The sequence below is a fragment of the Bubalus kerabau genome, chromosome 10 (genome assembly GCF_029407905.1).
Source record: "Bubalus kerabau isolate K-KA32 ecotype Philippines breed swamp buffalo chromosome 10, PCC_UOA_SB_1v2, whole genome shotgun sequence".
NCBI lineage: Eukaryota > Metazoa > Chordata > Mammalia > Artiodactyla > Bovidae > Bubalus > Bubalus kerabau.
In genome coordinates, this window is record NC_073633.1 from 55,131,588 (window position 1) to 55,146,871 (window position 15,284).

The window sequence follows — 15,284 nt, forward strand, 5'->3', positions numbered from 1 at the left end:
CCTCTCTTAACTGGAGAAAAGGGAATGGCTACCCCCTCCAGTATCCTTGCCTGGAGAATTCCATGGACAGAGACCACAGTCCATGGTCTGGCAAAGAGTCGGATACAACTGAGTGACTAACACTCTCACTTTCCTCTATCAAACCACTCAATTCTGACAACTGGAAATGAACTTTCCCCATCAGAACACTCCAGAACTCTGTTCTGCTTACCTGCCATTTAAAGCCTTTTTACTCTCTTTTATTTTATTTTTTATTTTTGTTGTAAAAAGTTTTTATTGGAGTATAGTTGATTTACAATGTTGTATTCATTTCTACTGTATAGCAAAGTGAATCAGTCTTTTATATATATATATATATATATAATTTTTCAGATTCTTTTCCCATATAGGTTATTACAAAATATTGAGTAGAGTTCCCTGTACTATATAGTAGATCCTTATTATCTATTTTATATATGTGCCATACTGAGTCGCTCCAGTCGTGTCTGACTCTCTGCAACCCTATGGACTATAGCCCACCAGGCTCCTCTGTCCATGGGATTCTCCAGGCAAGAGTACTGGAGTGGGTTGCCATGCCCTTCTCCAGAGGATTTTCCCCACCCAGGGACTGAATCCACTTCTCTCAAGTCTCCTGTATTGGCAGGCAGGTTCTTTACCACTGGTGCTACCTGGGAAGCCCCCATTTTATATATAGCAGTATGTGTATGTCAATCCCAGTCTCCTAATTTATCACTTCCCCCCATGTTTCCCCTTTGGTAACTATAAATTTGATTTTGAGATCTATGAGTCTGTTTCTGTTTTGTAAATAAGTTCATTTGTTTCATTTGTATTAGATTCCATATATAAGTGATATGATATTTGTCTTTATTTTACTTCACTTAGTAGGATAATCTCTAGGTCCATTCATGTTGCTGTGATTGACATTGTTTCATTCTTTTTTATGTCTGAGTAATATTCCCTTGTATATTATATAATCCTATTATCATCTATGGGGAGTTTTGCATCCTAAGTGCTAAATGTCAGCACTGTAGAATGTTAGGCCAGAAAACTCACAGATTTTTTGATTCAGCTTCACCCACTTACATATGTGAAAACTCATTTAAACATATGAGAAACTCATTCAAACAATATTAGTTGAGAGATTAAGTCTCTCTGAGATAATGACATTTAACCACAGACTTAGAGGAGGTGGAGGGAATTAGTGGAGTACCTTAGAAAGGGCATGGGCCTGGCGTATTTGTAGAAGGCTAATGGGCAGGAGGCTATTATAGCTGGAGCAGAGGAGCAAGAGGAAGAGTGGAAGCAGATAAAAGAGGAGGAGAGGGTCAGATCACAGAGGAGCTGTTGGCTTACACTCAGTTAGTTACTCCAAGGGAAATGGGGAGCCATTGGAAGGACTTTCTTTGGAGGAGTCAGCTTCAATTAAGTATAACTTACAGAGTAAAATTCCCCAATTTTAAGTATACAATATGATGACTTGATAAATGTATGCAGTTAAATAAACACTACCACAAGAATCAAGATATAAAATAGCTCCATCATCCCCAAAAGTTCCTCACACAAGAAGTCTTTGGAGTCAATTCCTGTCCTTGCTGCCAGCCCGTGGCAACCACTGATCTGATTTCTGTTCCTATATTTTTGCTTTTCCAGAAATTCATATAAATGCTAATTCATATAAATAGAAACTAATCTTTGTATCTGGTTTCTTTACTTAGAATAGTGCTTATGAGATTCATTCAAGTTGTTGCACATATCAATAGCTCATTTTTTTATTGCTGAGAAGTGTTTTGTTGTTTGGACATACCTGTTTGTTTATCCATTTACCAGTTGAAGAACATTTGGATTGTTTCCAGTTTGGGGCCATTGTAAATAAGATAAGGCTGTTATAAATACTCATGTATAGGTCTTTATGCAAAGTATTTTTTTCTTTTGTTAAATCGCTAGGAGTGGAATTGCTGGGATGTGGATAGGGTATGTTTATAAGGAATTACCAAACTATTTTCCAAAGTGATTGTCCTTTTTGTATTTCTATCAAAAATGTATGCGAGCTCCACTAATCCTACATCCTTGTCAACACTTGGCATTGTTGAGTTCTAAAATTTAGTCATTCTAGTAGGTGTTTTTTAATTTGCATTTTCCTAATAAGTAGTATTTTTGAGCACATACCTTTTCAATTGCTTATTTATCACCCATATTTCTCATTTGGTGAAATGTCTGTTCAAATCTTTGCTTATTATTTTTAGTCTTATTATTGAGTTGTATTAGTTCTTTATATATGTTTGATACAAGTCCTTTATCAGATATATATCTTATATATTTTCATTTAAAAAAAATTCCAGTGTATCAGTTTTTTCTTTTATGATGTTCTTTAAGAAATCTTTGGCTAACTCAAGGTCACAAAGATTTATTTTCCTATTTTTTTTTTATTCTTTCTAAAGGTTTCACACTTTCGGCGTTACATTAGGTCTATAATCCAACCTGAGTCAAATTTTGTGAATGATGTAGATAAAGGCTGAGATTTTTTTCATATAAATGTTCAGTTTGTTCAAGCTTCATTTATGAAAAAGACTATTTTTTAACCATTGAATTACCTGGACGTGTGTATAAAATCAGTTGACCGTATATGTGTGGCTCTGTTTCTGGTCTCTATCTTTATGCCAATACCACAAAGTCTTAATTAATGTTGCTTAATGGTAGGTCTAGAAAATTTAAGAGTATTATAATTTGAAATGCATTTGGACCAATCCAGCAGATGAAATTTATTCATAATTGCCTTTGGAAAACTATTTGATGGTGAACAGAGTCTAACTGAGCCCCAAAGGAATGCCTTTTGAAATTGGAAGATGTTAAGGACTTCCCTGGTGTTCCAGTGGTTGAGACTTCACCTTCCAAAGCAGGGGCTACAGGTTTGATCCCTTGTCGAGGAGTTAAGATCCCATGTGGCTTGTGACCAAAAAACCAAAACATACAACAGAAGCAATATTGTAACAAATTCAATAAATACTTAAAAAATGGTCCACATTAAAAAAATCCTTAAAAATAATAATTAAAAAAAGTGGAAGATGTTAAAACCAGGATATGGTCCCATGTCCTCTTTCTTAGGTTGGCAACCATGTGACTACAAAATTAACAGTGTTTTCCTCTTATTCTTTTCATAGAATCTTAGTTTTTCCAGAGTTGTATTGATTCTTCCAATATGAAGAAAATGGACACTATTCGTAAGTCAGCATGGGGTGTATTTTACAGTTTTCCGGATAAGCTCACTACTTTTTGGGCCTTGTTCCTGCCAAGTGGGCCAAGTTTCCTACCTGTTGGAAATCAGGCTGTTTCTTATGCAACTTAAACATCTTTTCCCCCCTACCACCAACAATTTTTCTCCTGATAATATTCCTTGTGGGTAGTGGCTCTCCCTTTTCTAAAATTTGACACTTTCCATCTCTTTTGGTACAGTTGTTCCAACAGCAACTCATTCAATTGGGTTGTGTGGTATCACAGTAAACTATGGAAATTGTCATTTGGTTGCTAACTGGATGACCTTGGGCAAATGATTGAACCTGAGCTTCATCTTTTCTAGTACAATGCAGCTATTACCATTAACTGCCCTCTTTCCTACAAGACTCATGAGAATCAAATGTGATAATGTACATAAAATATTCTGAGGAGTCTGGGGGCACAGTGCACAAATGTTGGTCACTAGAATTGCAAACAGTAAAGAGTGTTGATTCTGTGTACCTGCTTACATATTTTAAAAATGTATTGAACTAAGTCAGTGTGTTTTGGTAGCTACAATATGCTTGACATGGAACAAGTTACTATGGGTAGAAAAGAAATATAATGGCATCACCTATCCCCTGACAAAGAGCCTATAATTTTAGCAGGGACAAAAATCTTCCACACATGAAGTCATGAGAGACCAGTAATAATAATAGCTCATATTTGGAAATCTTTTCATGTTATTGACTTCTTTCACATGCCTTTTCTCATCTCATTCTTCCAAACAACTTTGCCTAGCGTGTAGGACAGATATATTTTGTCCTTGTTATACAGATGAGGAAACTTAGGCCGAGAAAGCTCAGATGATTTCTCCAAAGTTATAAAGCTCATCAACAGTAGAATTGGGATCCAAATCCAGATTACCCTCTGACTCCTAGTCCAGAAAATCTATTCTGATGATTCTTGAACTTTTATGTGATTAAGAACCTAGGGAACTTGTTTAAAAATGCAAGTTACTAAGTCAGTTGATCAAGGTTTCAGAATCTGATCATTAAACAATAGTTCATATAATTCTCTTGGAGGCAGATTATGGTTTGTTCCCCACCAATTTACTCTTCTGGTGTAAATGGTGAAAAGCAGAAGCAGAGAGCTATTACGCTTCTGTGCAGTTGGTATGCAGAACACAAATTCTGGAGCCAAGCTGCCTGCATTTAAATCCTGCTTTCATTGCCTACTAGCTGGCAAAATTATGTAACCACTCTGTGCCTCAATTCCCCAACTATAAAATGAGATAATACCATGGCATACTTCACAAGCTTGTGATGAATATTAAATGTTGTTGATTGTAAAGTAATTAAAAAAGTGCTGGCATTTGTGTTTGTGAGAAGGGGAACGTGGCCCATAGAAACACTCCCATATGAAAAGCAATGGGGTATAACCTTTCTGAGATGCGGTGCCCTCATCTCTTACCCTGAACGCCTTCCATTCCTTCTCACACTCACTCTTCTTATCTTTGAAACAGCTGTTGGCAGTCCTAGGCACCAGTTCCTTGGTAGGCAGACTAAAGCCAGTTATCTGCATGTGCAAAGTAACTGGAAGGTTCCAAGGGGCCCTCCAGCCTTAAGTCGACTTTGTTACTTTATCCCATTTAAATCCACATTCTCTGTTGAAGGAAATAAACCAACACAGTAAAGCTTGCTGATAGCCACTCCATCTGTATTATGGCACACAATGATAGCTGGAAGTTAAAGGTTTGATATATAGGTCTATTTTTTTATTGCCAGTCCCTGCCCCTGAAGAAAGTATTAAAATTTCCAGATGAGTAACCAAACAATAAATAGATGAGACAGTTGCTGTGAATATCTGATTTTTTGCATAATAATGAGATATGGCTGGATAATGCACTCTGCCATCCCCAGTTTGTCTAAATTATCATTTTGATTGGTCAAATGCATAAGAAAGATATACCAATAAAGTCGTGTCAAGTGCTCCGTTGTAAATTGATGCCGGATGGAGATTTCAGTAGGTTTGAGGTGAGGTGGGGGCAGGGAGAACTGGTTCTTCTGTAAGTAACTTTGAGGAGATGTTTTCTTCAGCCAATGTGTTAATCAAAGCCATCTGAAATCCTCACTTCTCCAGGGTCACATACATAAACATGAGGCAGTCTATACCTTCTGAGGCCTTGTGTGTTGTTTTTGGAATTGAAAATAAGAATAGAATTTGGAAGAGAAGGGTTGTTCTAGGACATCTGAGGTTTGTTTTGTGCAAAGCATCTCCCCTTGATTTTTCATCCCTGAGACATAACATCAGAGTGTTGATAGAACTTTGGAATCAGAAAGACCAATCATTAGGGAACATGGTGTCAGTAAATCCAAATAGCTCTTTTTTTCAACTTAAAAAAAGGAAGAATTTTGTAAGTTCCAAATTGGGATGAAAACTAAAATGGCCTGAAGTATTTTGACTTGTCACTGCTCTTTCTTCTTGGTTATGTAATACGTGGTTTAACGTGTGTGGTAATTCATCCTGGATTTTATTTTTAAACTTTTCCTATTGCTGTGTCGAACTCTCATATTCATTCTTTGTTCTGATATAAGTGTTTCATGGCCCAGCCTAGAAGTAAGTTTCATGAGGTGAGAAGCTACGTCTTGGCATGACTTGTCTGCCCTGCGAGGCTTGCACATAGTAAGTTCTCAAGCAGAGCATTGGTCTAGCATTCAGACAGTGTAGGATTGATGAACATATATTGTGCTTTCAAAAATTCAAAATAGGGACTTTCCTGGTGGTCCAGTGGTTAAGACTCTGTGCTGCCAATGTAGTGGGCACAGATTTGATCCCTAGGTGGGGAACTTAAGATTGCACATGCCATGCAGCATGTGCCAAAAAAAAAGCCATAAGAATAATAAAACAATTTTTAAAGAAAGAAATACTAAAAATTATTTTTTCAAAACAGTAACCAAAAATACTATAAGATGGTGTTTGTTATAAATATGACAGTCATATATGAGATACCAACCATGGGCCAACCACATATACACTTAGCTTACTTACTGTGTACATCTCAGCCAAGAGGAAACCCTGGCCCCTCTTTTTCAGGGAAACTGAGGCACGAATATGCTTGGTAGTTGCACCCTGGTGACACACTCAGTAAATACATTTGCATCCATCTGACTCCCAGATTCCTTAAACTAAGGCACACGTTCTTTGTCACTGTCATTATTGAAATTATGCCAGTCTCTTTTGTGTCCTGGATATCCTAGTCAGCCACTCAACTGAGACACACGCCCTGACATTTGAATGCTTTCCGGGTTGGCATGTAAGTCACCCCAGCCAAGAGAGTGGAAACAGGCATCTCTAGAAATCCCACACCTCCCAGAGACTGTTGCCAAGTTTGAGTTTAAGAGCCTTCTTGGAGGGACTTCCCTCATGGTCCACTGGCTAAGACTCCATACTCCCATAGCAGAGGGCCCAGGTTTGATCCCTGTCAGTGAATTAAATCCCTCATGCTGCAACGAAGAGTTTGCATGCTTACAACTCAAGACCTTGTGTGCCGCAACAAAGCCGAAGATTCTCCACCGTGCAACTTGGGCCCAGCAAAACCAAATAAATAAATACTAAAAAATAACAATCCATCAAAAAAGAGAGAGAGAGAGCCTTCTTGGAATGACAGAGCTAAAGATTTCCTGTAAGTCTAAGGCTGCATACTCTAGTAAAAGGAAAAATGCGTGGAGGAAACCTCGGATTTTTTAAAAGGTAATAATGTACCTGTAAAGAAATCCCTGGGCGCACTGGGGAAATAAAATTTGGCCTTGTCTCAATATCTGTAACGTAAATAGTGTGATAAGTTGAGCATGGAAGGGAAATCACTGGGGCCTCAAGGGAAAAATCTTTTATTGGACTAATTTGCTGTGATTAATTTATCATTAATTAATAACACTTTGAGAATCATCTGAGGAAAAGGATAACAAGGTGTAACCTACAGCAGGGATAATGTCTTTCCTGTATTAGTCTAGTCACTATGAAGTGGCTGGAAGATGACTAAAAATATCTAGAGTACCTGTTATTCGGACAGACACTGTTTATAACATTGCTTTAAGTTCCGTGTATCTGTGTGCTGTGCCCCACCCCCACTTCCCCTCCTGACCCAAGGAGATCCTTAAAGGTACACGTTGACAGTCTTCCAGAGCTGAGCGTAGTATCTGACACGTATATGTAACTGTGGTATGATAAAAAAAATAAATACTTGGTTTTGGTCCCAAGTTCCTGGCACAAAGCTCCTAAAACCCTTGGAATTTATTGTCTCTTATATGCTAATGAGATGACTCATGGAGAAGAACCCTAGGGAGCTTCTGGATAGGGGCTTTTCACTGGAAAAACCTACCAAGTGGTTAATAGGGTTAGAACTTTGCCCCACCTGAGTGAGCGGGGCTGGAGATTGAATTCAGTGACCAATGGCCAGTGATTTAATCAGTCATGCCTATGTCATAAGGCCTCCATTAAAACCTCTAAATGATGGGGTTCAGGGAGTTTCTAGCTTGGTGAAAAGATTATGTGCTGACAAGGTGGGGCACTCATCGAGGGCATGGAAAGTCTGTGCTCCACTCCCCACTCCAAATACATTGCCCTATGCATCTCTTACATTTGGTTCTGCTGAGTTGTATCCTTTATAATAGACTGATGAGTTATTCTAGCAAATAGCTGAACACAAAGTGCATTACTGTGGGAACCCCTGAATTTGCAATCAGCCAAGCTGAAGTGCAGAGAGCCTGGGGGCTCCCTTTCCAGCTGGTGTCTGTCATAGGGAAAGTCTTATGGGATTGAATCCTTGATCTCTGGGGTCTACACTAACTCTGGGCAGTTAGTGCCAGAATTGAATTGGATTGTAGGATACACACGAGCTTCCCAGGTGGCTCAGTGGTAAAGAATCTGCCTGCCAATGCAAGAGACACAGGTTCAATCCCTGGGTCGGGAAGATCCCTTGGAGAAGGAAATGGCAACACTCCAGTATTCTTGCCTGGAGAATCCCATGGATAGAGGAGCCTGGCAGGCTATAGTCCATGGGGTCGCAAAGAGTCAGACATAACAGTGACTGAGCAGGTTATGTAGTTGAGGTCCCTAAGCCAGAGAGGGGATCTCTGGCTGAAAGTCTTGTAGAATACATAGTTGGTGTAGGAGAATTGAGGATTAGGTTGTGGTTGTTTAGAAAAGACAACATTTGATAACAAAAAATACATAAGGTTCTATGAATAAATGAATAAGTAAATGGAGGAATGAAAGAATCTTTGTTACTTGCTATATTTTATTTTTTTCATGCTTATGTTCAGTTGTGTCTGACTATTTGCAACTCTATGGCCTATAGCCTGCTGGGCTCCTTTGTCCATGGAATTGTCCAGGCAAGAATATTGAAGTAGGATGCCATTTCCTGCTCCAGGGGATCTGCCTGATCCAAGGATAGTACCCACATCTCCTGCATCTCTTGCATTGGCAGGCAGATTACCACTGTGCCACCTTGATATATTTTACTCACAAGTAAATGAAAATCTGATTCAAATGGACTTCAGTACTAAAGGGACCTTACTGATTCATGACACTTCAAAAGTCCAGGGTAGGACAGCATCAGGCTGTGCTCTATGGAGTGACTCAATAACGTCTAGAAAACTGATTCTCTCTGTTCTTCCTTCTGCAGCGCCCGATGGTACTTAGCAACTTCCAGCCACTTTTCATTGAATTCCAGGAGGAACAAATGACTGTCTTGGGGAATCCATTCCATCAAAATTCTGAGGATCACTCTGATTGGACCAACTAAGATCACATGCTCATCTCTGACCAGTCACTGTGCCTGGGAATGCCTTGGTTGGCTTAGTGTAGGTTACTTGGTAGAAGCAGGTTTCTTAGGACCTCATGCAGTCTCAAACTGCAACTGGAGGTTTTGGAGAGAGGAGAGAGATTCTGGGAGTCAACCAGCTACTCTCCATTCCATTTGGAATGTGCTTATATGGTATAGCAAGTATTAATAACATGGTTCTTAAAGGATTCATTTATTTGTTTACTACCTTATTAGAAAAGATTTTAATTACCTAACCCCTAACAAATATTATATCCAGGAGAAGTCAGGCCTTACCACATGCTAACTATATATTATGTTCCATTTGGATCAAACCAATTATATATCTGATAATATTTTGTAAAAACTACACAGCCTGTGAAAATATATGAGGTGATCCTGTGAGCACAGAGAATGTCAGCACATACTGAGAATTGTGACAATTTTACTGTTTACTTTTACTGTGACAGACTTTTGCTGTTTCATCCAAGTTCTGTAACCAGCTTTGAATAAGTTTATTAACTGCCCCCAAATTCACAATCAAATGGATTATTGATGAAAATCTAGACTTCATCATGACCTTTGGCCAGATCTGTGGCTCATTTACCACTCAATAAAGGTAGGTGTGATAGCAAAAACCTCAGTGGCCAATTGGCACTCCCAGGTTTAGGCCTAAAGCTGACATGCTTTTCTTAAAGAGCCCGATAATAAATATTTGAGGTTTTGCAAGTCATGTGGTCTCTGTTGAGACCTAATTCTCCTATAGTAATGCAAAAGTAGCCATAGACAATGTGTCAATGAATGACTCTGGATGTATTCCAATAAAGCTTTATAAATAGGCACTGAAATTTAGATTTTATATAATTTTCATGTATCATGAAACATTAGTAATCTTTTGATTTTTTTCCAAAGTGTTTAAAATACACAAACCATTTTTAGATCGTGGGCTATACAAAACCAGGTGGCACACAAGATTTGGCTCAGGGACTACAGTTTGCCCACCAAACTTATGAAAGGGAGATGAAAATGACATTACGTGTCCAGTAATTTGCACGTTCACAAAAAAATCTTTCCCCACTTTGTTTATAGGTTCTATAAGTTTAGTCTTTTTTTTTGGGGGGGGGGTGCCTCTTTCACTAAAATTTGATACCAATGGATGGTCCAAAATTGTCCAAATCATCAGAATTCACTTTTAATTTTAAGGTCAAAAAGATTAAAGTTTTTTGAAGAAACATGGGAGTGGCTTCAGGTTATGACTGTGATCAAGATTGGGCTGCATCTTTGTTGGAGCTGGTGTGAACTTAGCAGATCCATAACCAAACCCACCAGTTTCTTCCCAAAGTTACTTGCTGTCAACATCCCTATTTTCATCAATGGAACCCTATTCCTAGTTAACCAGGCTTGAATGTTTCATCATTGTACAGACAGCGTTTTGTAGAAATCCAGTGTAATGAACCTGCCTCCCTGGGCCCTGGAGATGGGACATAACCTATAATTAGCCAATCAGAGTACTATGTTCTCAGCTACAGCGACTGGTTTAGGGATGGGCCAATGACCCTAAGAAATAATCATACTCCTTCCTGGGACTTTGGTTAGAATTATCACCTTGAACTGAGTTTCTGTTACTGAAGAATCCAAGGAATCCTGACTAACTGAATTGCTACTAACTCTTTTGATCCTTAACTCTCCTTCCCTGGTTCCCCCTTCTTCTCTTCCAGTCAGTCACCACGCCCTCTAATTTACTGGAAGCAGTTTTCAAATTCACTCTTTTCTCTCTATTCTTAGTCATTTCACCATCACCTCCATCTATTTGTCATAGCAGCCTCTATGGTATCGTATTAATAAGTCGTTTTTTGACAGACAAGCCATATTTCATAGTGGTAGTAGACTGGCAAGAGCACTGGATGCAGAGGCAGTTGTTGTTGCTGTTGTTATTCCGTTGCTAAGTCATGTCTGACTCTTTGCAACCCCATGAACTGCAGTAGACTAGGCTTCCGTGTTCTTTACTATCTCCTGGAATTTGTTCAAACTCATGTCCATTGAGTCAGTGATGCTATCTAGCCATCTCATCCTATGCCACCCCCTTCTCCTCTTGCCCTCAATCTTTTCCCGGCATCAGGGTCTTTTCCAACGAGTTGGCTCTTCACATCAGGTGGCCGAAGTACTGGAGCTTCAGCTTCATCACCAGTCCTTCCAATGAATAATCAGGACTGACTTCCTTTAGGATGGACTGGTTGGATCTCCTTGTAGTTCAAGGGACTCTCAAGAGTCTTCTCCAACAACACACTTCAAAAGCCTCAAATCTTCAGCACTCAGCTTTCTTTATAGTCCAACTCTCACACCCATACATGACTACTGGAAAAACCATAGCTTTAACTATGTGGACCTTTGTCGGCAAAGTAATGTCTCTGCTTTTTAATATGCTGTCTAGGTTTGTCATAGCTTTTCTTCCAAAGAGCAAGTCTTTTAATTTCATGGCTGCAGTCACCACCTGCAGTGATTTTGAAGTCTAAGAAAATAAAGTCTGTCACTGTTTCCATTGTTTCCCCATCTATTTGCCATGAAGTGATGGGACTGGATGCCATGATCTTCGTTTTTTGAGTGTTGAGTTTTAAGCCAGCTTTTTCACTCTCCTCTTTCACCTTCATCAAGAGGCTCTTTAGTTCCTCTTCGCTTTCTGCCATTAGAGTGATCTCATTTGCATATCTGAGGTTGTCGCTATTTCTCCTGGCAATCTTGATTCCAGCTTGTGATTCATCCTGCCTGGCATTTTGTATGATATTTACTCTGTATATTAGTTAAATAAGCAGGGTGACAATATACAGCCTTGATGTACTCCTTTCTCAGTTTTGAGCCAGTCCATTGTTCCATGTCCAGTTGTGTTGCCTCTTGTCCTACATACAGGTTTCTCAGGAGGCTGGTAAGGTGGTCTAGTATTCCCATCTGTTTAAGAATTTTCCATAGTTTGTTGTGATTCACACGGTCAAAGACTTTAGCATCTACCCATGTCCCTTTTCCTTTGCCATTTCTGTGCCCTGTGCCAAGGAATATGGCACAGACACCAATCCCAGAGGACTGGCAGTTGACTGGCTGAGCCCTGCATGGATGTCCATTTCAAAAGTCAGATGGAAATAGAACAGAAGAAGGGAGAAAGTTGCAAAAAGGACCCTGACCTTTGTGATTAGATCCATCTTTAGAGATGAGGTTGGCTGTATATATGTACCACATCTTTATCCATTCATCTGTCATTGAACATTTAGGTTGCTATGCAATGGAATATTAATTAGCCATAAAAAGGAATGATATTGGGTCATTTGTAGAGCTATGAATGGACCTACCCAGAATCTGTCAGAGAGTGTGATGTAAATCAGGAGAAAAATAAATATTGTTTATTAATGCATATATGTGGAATCTAGAAGAAAAATATAGATGAACCTGTATGCAGGGCAGGAATAGAGACCAGATGTAGAGAATGGACCAGTGGACACAGAGTGGGAATGATTTGGGAGATTGGGATTGACATACATTCACTGCCATGTATAAAACAGATAGCTAGTGGGAACCTGCTCTATAGCTCAGGGCTCAGCTCAGGGCTCTGTGATGACCTACAACGGTGGGATTGCGTGGGTTGGGAGGGAGTCCAAGAGGAAGGGGATATATGTATATATATAGCTAATCCTTGGATAAGGAAATGGCAACCCACTCCAGTATTCTTGCCTAGAGAATCCTGTGGACAGAGGAGCCTGGGGGCTGCTGTCCATAGGGTAGCAGAGTTGGATATGACTGAAGCAGCTTAGCATGCATGCATAGCTAATTCACTTCATTGTACAGCGGAAACTAATACAACATGAAAAGCAACAATATCCCAATTTTTTAAAACATGAAGTGGGCTGGAATAACTCTAGGATGAAGCATGGTCATTGGAGTAGTAGCCCCGGGACCTCTTGTAGTTGGGGAAGGGGGTGATTATGCAGCACAGAGAGGCCAGAAACACAGGATATATGACACTATTAGGCAATGGCACCCCACTCCAGTCCTCTTGCCTGGAAAATCCCATGGATGGAGGAGCTGGGTGGGCTGCAGTCCATGGGGTTGCTAACAGTCTGACATGACTGAGCGATTTCACTTTCACTTTTCACTTTCATGCATTGGAGAAGGCAATGGCAACCCGCTCCAGTGTTCTTGCCTGGAGAATCCCAGGGAAGGGGGAGCCTGGTGGGCTGCCGTCTATGGGGTTGCACATAGTCGGACACGACTGAAGTGACTTAGCAGCAGCAGCAGTACCTTAATTAACAAGATGAACCACCAAACCAGGATGAGGTGACCAAGAAGCTTGAGTGAACTTTACCAGTGTTCTCAGCCCAATCACATCCAGCAAACAACTCAGTTAGGACAAGGCTGAGAGACCCCTAACACACAGCCAGCGCAGAGCCCACTACCTAAATGTTTTTCCTAGGAGGCAGTTGTAACTGAAGCTGGTAGTCAAAGAGGAGGCCGCAGAGTTGGATGCAAACACCAAGACATACAATCTTCTTAAAAAGCTTGTTTACAAGTATATAAACACTAGGCCCCCTGGTAGTTAGATCGTAAAAGATATGTGAGTACCCGAGCATATTTTTAGAAAGTATCACTTAAGTTTGAGCATTAAAAGCTCACTAAATGATCCCTTCATTATTTGGTTCCATCAGCAATAAATAAAATCATATTTACTGAGAAAGTTAAATCAGTCTTCTTTCTTCCCTTCCCCTCCTTCCCTCTCTTGCTCCTTTCCTTCTTTTTATCCCATTCTTTCTAAAATCACATTGAAATTACTAACCCCCTTCTGAGTTATGTTTCGATCTGACAGAGACTGCAAGGAAAGAAAAAGACACATAGGTTGGCTGTTTCTTCTAACTACAAGAATACATTCTTGCTTAGAGTTTGTATTGGATCAGTTGCTTTTATTCCCAGAAGATCTGAATTAATTGTGGATGAATCCAGGTTGGTTCGTTATACCTTGAAGTCCATTTTTTTTTTTTTTTAAGGGAGTGAGGAGAGACATGTGACAGTGTTCCATTGTGACTTTTTGGTGTCTAATTTGACTGAGATCGAAAGCAAAAGTTGTGAGTTAACATAGAGGTTTTTTTGTTTTGTTTTGTTTTTTAGCTGCTCTGGGTCTTCGTTGCTGCATGCAGGTGTTCTCTCATTGCAGTGAGCTGGGGCTACTCTTTGTTGCAATGCTTGGGCTTCTCATTGCAGTGGTTTCTCTTGTTGTAGAGTACAGGCTGTACACAAGCGAGCTTCAGTAGTTGAGGCATGTGGGCTCCATAGTTATGACTCTCAGACTTTAGAGCACAGGCTCAGTAGTTGTGGCATTTGGGCTTAGTTGCTCTGCAGCATGTGGAATCTTCCCATCCAGGGGTCAAACTGTGCCTCCTGCATTGGCAAGCGGATTCTTATCCATTGCACCACCAGGGACATCCAAGGGCTGTTTTTTGGTGTTTTGGTTCTGTTGAAGGTGATCTCTCCCCAGCCTTACCCCACACCCACTCCCAGCCCTGCATACCTTAAATAGAAGTTTGCTTAGGAAGAAAATGTAATTTAGTGAGTCATAACTCATAGTAAAGCTGGGAGGAGTAAGAGAAGTGACAAAAGAATAATTAGATTGGCAGCTGCAAAAATCCATCTTGTGTCTGAGCTAGTCGGCTTAAAGCCAGCAGAGGGTAACCCTCCTTCTCTCTCTGCAGACCTTAATGAACTTGCTATAGCCCTTGGGTCTGAGAACTTGTGTGTGTTCTGCTGCCTTCAATAACAAAAGTATCCTTATTTTAAAGCAGCGTTTATTGAGAGTCCCTTGGGTATTGATATTGTTTCCTAGCTGAGTAACCTTAGACAAATTAGTTAAATGCCCCATGCTTCAATATTTTTATCTGTAAAATGGACATAGTAAAAACCTGTTACAATGGAATAATACTTGGCAATAAAAAGGAATGAAATTGGGTCATTTGTAGTGATGTGAATGGACCTAGAGTCTGTCATACAGAGTGAAGTAAGTCAGAAAGAGAAAAATAAATATATATTACTATATAGAATCTAGAAAGATGGTAGAGATGTGCTTGTTTTTAGGGCAGGAGTAGAGATACAGATATAGAGAATCAACTTGTGGTTACAGGGGAAGGGGAGGGCGAGATGAATTGAGAGAGTAGGATTGACATATATACACACTACCATGTATCAAACAGTTGCAGCAAATGGCATTATTTTGTTCTGT

At 39.8% G+C, this 15,284-nt stretch overlaps 1 long non-coding RNA gene across 22 annotated transcripts in view; it reads left to right on the forward strand.

Annotated features, from left to right (window-relative positions):
* The window catches only part of LOC129621379 (uncharacterized), a 454,544-nt gene that overhangs the window by 327,095 nt on the left and 112,165 nt on the right, over positions 1-15,284 (forward strand). For 15 of the 22 annotated variants that reach the window (XR_008699268.1, XR_008699267.1, XR_008699277.1 and 12 more), the window contains one exon: positions 3,159-3,218. The exons of 4 other annotated variants lie outside the window; for them this stretch is intronic. This is a non-coding gene — a long non-coding RNA (uncharacterized LOC129621379). Of the gene's footprint in view, positions 1-3,158; positions 3,219-8,896; positions 10,197-15,284 lie in introns of those variants that run through there. 3 more of the 22 variants (XR_008699278.1, XR_008699274.1, XR_008699299.1) reach the window with 1 other exon arrangement.